The 6,748-nt window shown below is 53.7% G+C and overlaps 1 protein-coding gene across 1 annotated transcript in view; it reads right to left on the bottom strand.

Annotated features, from left to right (window-relative positions):
• The window catches only part of FAM65C (family with sequence similarity 65 member C), a 68,606-nt gene extending 63,709 nt beyond the window's left edge, over nt 1-4,897 (bottom strand). The window contains exon 1 of the mRNA XM_006758790.2: nt 4,307-4,897. The gene's annotated coding sequence lies outside the window, so the exon portion shown is untranslated. The remainder of the gene's footprint in view (nt 1-4,306) is intronic.
• Nucleotides 4,898-6,748: the final 1,851 nt, after the last annotated feature.

Here is a 6,748-nt window from a genome sequence, read left to right as displayed (position 1 = left end):
TCAGGTTGAGAACCACTGCGCTAGAGGTTCCCTATGATTCTAATTCAGGATTCTCCCAAAAAGTCTGGCTGTCTTGTCACCCTTAGCAACACAGCAAAGCAAGTATGTCCACAAGTATGTGTTCAGTGCCTAGTACAGGCTATAGCATTGCATAAAACAGCCTACCCTCCCAACCCCCCACCCCCGCCGCAAAAAAATCCCTGCCCTCAGGAAGCTTACATTTTAGGGGACATTGAAGAAAAGAAAAATATATAGGATATTGGATGACGGATGATCAGTGGTGAAGAGTGGGCCAGTGGAGGTCTGGACAATGAGGGCCCCAGGCAGAGGGGAAAGCAAGTGCAAAAGTTCTGAGGCAGGACTGTGCCTGGCACAATTGAAAACAGCAAGTGCAGTGAGGGGGTGAGTGAGGGGATGACCTCCAGATCCTGCAGGACCTTGTTGCCATGGCGAGGACTTTGCCTTTTACCGTGGGTGAGGTGGGAGCCAGGACTTGGGAGACGATGGTGTCCTGCACAGAGGAAGGACAGGATCTGATTTCCCTTTAACAGGACCCGACTGGCTGCAAGTGGAGAACAGACTGTCAGAGCGGCAGGAGGAGAAGCAGAGACCCCAGTGAGGAGGCAACTGTAATGGTCCAGAGAAAGATGATGGCCGCTTGGGCCGGGAGGATGCAGTGGAGGAGACAGGAGGTGGTCAGCGTCCAGTTACAGGTGGCAGGTGGAGCCGGTCAAATTTTTCTTACTGCAGAGTGGAGGCAGCTAGGCTCTACTCGTGTTTTGGGATCGAGAAAGTTGGAGAGCCGGTTAGCGAGTGGAGACGTGGTTGTCGAAAGGACTTCCTTCTTACCACCTCCTGGGGCTTGTGTCATGCGGCATTGAAAGGAGCGGTTCGGGTCTTTGCGGGCTAAGAGGGAAATCACCCAGGACACATGGGCAAGCAAAGAAAGGAAGAGGCAGCGTGGAGGGGAAATGGTCTCGCTCTCGGAAACCATGAATAGGAGTGAGTGAATGGTCTGGACAGTGGTCGGCAAACGGCGGCCCCTTGAGTGTGGCTCTTCCACAAAATACCACGTGCAGGTGCACACATACAGTGCGATTGAAACTTCGTGGCCACACTCAAGGGGCCAAAGAGCCGCATGTGGCTCACAAGCCGCAGTTTGCCAACCACTGGTCTGGGAGAACAGGCACATCTGGCCCTTAATCACCTGAGTGAAGATTTAAACACGGGATTGCCCTTCCTGCCACGCCAAATAAAATTATAATAAACTTTCTTTTTAGTTATTTTTAAAGTTGCTGTGGTCCAGCTGGCATGGCTCAGCATCGAACTATGAATCAGGAGGTCACGGTTCGATTCCCGATCAGGGCACATGCCCGGGTTGCAGGCTTGATCCCCAGTACGGAGTGTGCAGGAGGCAGCCAATCAGTGATTACCTCTCATCATTGATGTTTCCACACCTCCCTCCCTCTCTCCCTCCCTCTCTCTCTCTCTCTCTCTTCCTTCCTCTCTGGAATTAATACAAATATATTTTAAAAAATAAAATGAAATAACATTGCTGTGGCTTCCCTCTGCCATCGCAACACACTTCTCTTAGCCAGTGTCCCTACCTGGGCCTCGTCCCTGGCCTGGACTGCAGGGAGGCAGAACTTGGAAAGGAGAAATATTTTCCTCTCGTGCTTGCTGACTCGGGAGAGCTGGAAAGGGCCCACCTGGCTCCTAAAGTTTCTAAAAATAGAAAGTTGTCTTAACTTTCCTATAGTTCTGGCTTAGCCCTTCCTTCTACTTGTGCCAAAACGCCGTTTGTGTTAGAGAATCGGTCGCTCTGCGTGACAATACAGGCTGGCAGGGCAAGACCCGCAGCGGGAAGGAATGAGCGGCCCAGTGCCACTGAGGGGCCGCCAGAGAGGCTGCCAGTGGGGACGACACCTCCTACCCCACCAACCCCTGCACGCATCCCAGCCCCTGCACCCATCCCAGCCCCTGCACCCATCCCAGCCCCTGCACCCATCCCAGCCCCAGCATCCATCCCAGCCCCTGCACCCATTCCAGCCCCTGCATCCATTCCAGCCCCTGCTTCCACTCCAGCCCCTGCTTCCACTCCAGCCCCTGCTTCTACTCCAGCCCCTGCTTCCATCCCAGAGATCAGGACAGGGAGAGCAGTTTGGCTGTTGGTTCGTTTAGCTGAGAAGAGGAAGTTGAGGGAAGGTTTCCAAGGCCCATGGCCTGGAGTTTTAATCCTTCTGGGTGAGGGCTGAGGACAGTCCACCACAGGGCTTCTGAGATGCTGTGGGCCAGTGGTGGGCGGGTGAAGGGTTAACCACTCCCTCCCAGGAGAAAGTGTGTCTGTGTGTGTCTGTGTGTGTGTGCACATGTGTGTACATACAAATACTATATATGCATATACACACGCACGCACACATACACATAGATACATATACTTAGGGTTATTATACATTGTATTGACATAAAGAATGTGTAGCACACGATTTACAAATAAAAACAAAATTTACAATACCACTTTTTGTAAATTTCATATCACCCATTGTTTCATACAGAACATTTTCATTGATTTTTTTCCCCCCTCTATTCTTGCATCTGTAGTCAACCTATGGTTACAATGGATGAACGACCATAGTTCTTCAGGAATGGTGATTGATATTTAATTTTACCTTAAGGAGTAAGACCACCATGATACAACAGAGAGCAGTCGAGCTTAACCCCTTTGTCAATGAAATGAGCAACTTGCTCGATGTTTGGTGCTATTCACAGTGTAACAGCTAGAGAGAGAACGGGCTTTGATGTTTAACCTGCATGGTTAACTTTTCCTCCCTCACTTTCTCAAATCTAGACAGTGAATAAGACAATAAATCAAACCCTGCGTCATACTCATTTGCCAATTCCCAAAATGTAAATACTCCCAATAGGATCAGTATCAGGCTACCAACCTGACATCGCTAACAATGAAGCTGGGAAGAGACGCACCGCAGCACACCGTGACAGTATCCCCACCAGACAGCCCCCTCGATGAAAATAGCCTCGGAGCACAGTAACATCATAGGTGCCAAGGTCCGTGTTTGCCCGGGACCGAGGGGGCTTCGGGACTAGCCAATCACCCTGGAGCTGGGACCACCACTCGGCTCTGGGCTTGAGCCTAAGGCCGAGCCAGTTCCTGGAAGGACAGGAGGTCTGAGTCAGTGCAGAGCTGCGCTGGGATGGAATTTTCCAGGGAAGAGAAAACAGGAGGCCACATCTGGGTGCCAGGACCTCCGACTCTGCCCAGATGCCTGCCACCCAAGGGATTTCCCACCTGCCCTGGCCCTGCTTCGCATTTCTTATCTCTTGGCTGCTGCCGGCCACAGCTGCGGGGCGCATATGCAAATCACCTGTGATGATATTAATGTGGGGGGGGGAGGCATGTGGAAAGCACTGTTTGTGTTTCACAATTCCGTTTCTACAGAGGAGCAGAGGGGGCCCAGAGTGATTTGAAACACATTTTTGAAAAGGCAAAATAAAATTGGAACAAAACCTAGTAGAGACATATGCCACTCTTTCCACACCCAGCTCTCCCGCCCCTGCCTAAGATTAACCCTCTTCTCTCACGCCTAGGAGTCTCCTACAACAGAGCAGCAAACGCAGCAAGTGATTCGCACCAGGAGCCCTGCCCACCCCCTCCCAGGACAGGGTGCCCCTTCCCTGGGCTGCCATACACCCAGGGAGCTAAAGGCTGCTCAGCCAGTTGCTTCTTCCTCTGTCCACGTCTCTGCCTCCCTCCGCCAGACAATGCTCCCTCCTCCCTTCCTGGGTGATAATCACAGACTCAGAAGGCAGAATACTGGCGGTGGGAGCGTTAGTGAAAGTCAGGTCGGAAAAACCGAGATCTGGTTCTCATCTCGGCCAGGGACCAGCTGTGTGTCCTTGGGCGAGTTACTTCACCTCTCTGAGCCTCTGTCTGCTCAGTGTACAACGAAGAGAATAGTAATAATAATACCTACTCTCTGGGGGATCGTGGGACTTCCCCGGGCTAACGTTTCAAAACGCCTAGCACGGTGCTTGGTACACAAGCAGACACACAAGAAACAGCAGTCACAGCAATACCCCCCCCCCCGCCTTAAAGATCGCCTCGTCACTGCTCCATTTTAGAGATGGGCAAACGGAGGCCCAGAGAGGGAGAAGAACTTGCCCAGAGCCACACAGCAAGATACTGCAACGCCCTCTTAGCTTCAACAGAGCTCCAGGTCGGAAAGTGAGGACCCGCTGCCCTCCTCACGCCTCCCCCAGGGTCCGGTCCCCATGTGGCTGCACTCACCAGCAGCGGGTCCGGACCTTCAGGAGCCTGTCACCATCCTCCTGGGAGCAGCCTGGTTGGTCGCTGTAGCAGTGGGTTCCCATTCAGGGCAGGACCCCACCCGGGACTCGCGCCGCCTCGCAGGAGCCCGCTGTCCCCGTGGTCTTTGCGACTGTGCGCTGCCGGCCCTGATAGCGCAGCCGGCTCTTATCTGGCCTGTGTCAGGGTGCAGGCAGCTGTGGAGCCGGGGTTCCAGGAAGCCTGCCTGGGGCGCCCCCAGCGGCCCGTGCCCCCGGATGCTGCCTGCTGCTCTGGACGCCGCCGATTTGCCCGTCAGTGTCACTCGGAGCTCTGCCTGGGAGGTTTCCATGTGGCCCCCGGCAGGCGGGGCCCCCACCCCTTCGCGTCCCACCCCCCCACTCCCATCTTGGCAAGGGGACTGGGAAAAGGCAGCAAGTTGCAAGTCCACACGGCGTTTGTGGTCGTGTCCTGAGCTCTCCACGATTAATCCTGGAGCATCTGACTTCTGCTGTGTCTCGGAGCAGGGTGTGGGGACGCCTAGAAGTTTCTGTTTACTCCATTCTGCGGGGCTGCGTGCTAATCACAAACAGACAGGGACGCAGCCTCCCCCCACCCCCTCCTTCCTCTCCTTACCTTGCTGCTTTCTCCTCGTGCTTTCTCCTTTCCCTCCTTTCTTCCCTCTTTGCCATCTGTCCCCTCCTCAGACCGGGATCTGATCCTCCACACACCCCTTCCTCCGGTCCTGGTTTCCCCCAAACCCCATCGTCCCCTCTGCACCTCCCCCTTCTCCTAGGATGCGAATTGGCTTGGCTTTTTCCCTTTACATCTTTATAGTTAGTAGTCAGCTTCTTTTATTACCTTTTCCCCCTTTTTTTACAACCTAATTATTTCAGGGTTTGCCCTCCCCCCCACCACCACCCCGCACACACACCCCCCCCTCTTACATCTGTGTGTGTGTAAGACTCCCAGAAACTTGGTGTCTCTGAGTTGAGGGGTGGGGTCCCGGGCTCCTCGGGTCACCTCGTGCATCTTGCTTTTGGATTCTGTTCAGGGATGCAGCCGGGAACAAAGTCCCCATTGACGGAGGCCGGCCCCGCAGTGCCTCCCAGCCTCTAAGTCTAACACCTAGAGACGCATTTCTCTCTGCCTCGCCTTGGCTCCCGTCCACCCTACAGCCCTGCAGACAAGAAACCAGGGCTCAGCAGCCCCGCAGAACAGAAACGGACACCCCTCACCCCACTCCCCCACACGCACCCTCTGAAGGGTAACTGGGCAAGAGCTTTGAAAACCGAAAGTGAGCAGGGGCGCACCCAAACGTCACTTACGTCTGTGCATGGGGAGGCACACACGGAGACGCCTGTGCATGGGGAGGCACACACGGAGAAGCTCGCTAGGAAACAATGGTTTGTCACAGGAAACCATTGGAAATAGATATCCATCCAATAAGGACTGTTAAAGAGAGCCCGGAAGCGTCATCCTGTGGTTTAAAAAGACTGAGGGGTGTCTGTCACAACAGAGATGCATCTCCAAGATGTATTACTGAGGGAAAGGGGGTCAGAATGGAACATTTTATAATCCTGATGGTGTGACCCTCCCCCTTCCTCACACACATAAAGTGAAATACTATGGAAACACATACGAAGCCAGGAAAATAGTCTGGAAGGATAAAAACCAAACTGAGTCATTGCCTCTGGGAGAGGGGGCGGCAAAAGGTTTCGGGGCGATGCTCTGACCTGCAATAGCTTCATTTTGAAAAAAAAAAACGACAATGGGTTCGTCTGTTACTCACGTCCCAACCAGCTTCCCTCTCTGGGGACACGGCGCCTCACACAAGGAGGAAACCTCACACACACACACCCCTTATTTGCCTCCTTGAACCAACTCAAAGAATCCTGCACCCTGTCAGGGGAGAATTAACAGCCGTCCTAAGGCGGGAACCCAGACATTCTGCAAACGCTCCCTCCAGCCCAGCCACCTCGGGTTAGATGTTGGGACCCCTTGGGCCAACAGTGACTTATCGGAGTGAAATTCCTTAAGAGCAGGGAGCTGTCCAGTTCCCCGCAGTGGGCCAGGCCTCCTGGCAAGGACAGCAGATCCGTACTTGAAAGGAAAGGACTGGAAAGGGGTGACTTTGTTTCAGGAAACCATGTCACCTACTCTAACGTATGAAACACGAAAACCTTTTTGAGACGCTTTAAAGGAACCCATTTGAACAAATTCAGACAAAGGGCTACTGAGGAAGCACGGCACCGACTGAGCCACGTTCCTCCCCTCGCTGGCTGCACGGAGGACCAGTCTCACAGACCGGAGGGACACGCGGACCTTGTATCCTACGCTGTGGATGGAATTCCCCAGCACGTTCTCTCGTGTTCTTCACTTGTCAGGAGGCGGCTTTGTCCGGGGAGCTGCTGTGGAGAAAAAAAATGGCACCCCCATCGCCTG

The sequence above is a fragment of the Myotis davidii genome, unplaced genomic scaffold (genome assembly GCF_000327345.1).
Source record: "Myotis davidii unplaced genomic scaffold, ASM32734v1 scaffold935, whole genome shotgun sequence".
NCBI classification, from domain to species: Eukaryota; Metazoa; Chordata; class Mammalia; order Chiroptera; family Vespertilionidae; genus Myotis; species Myotis davidii.
Note: the sequence above shows the minus strand (reverse complement) of the source record. Positions and strands in the feature narration are given on the sequence as shown.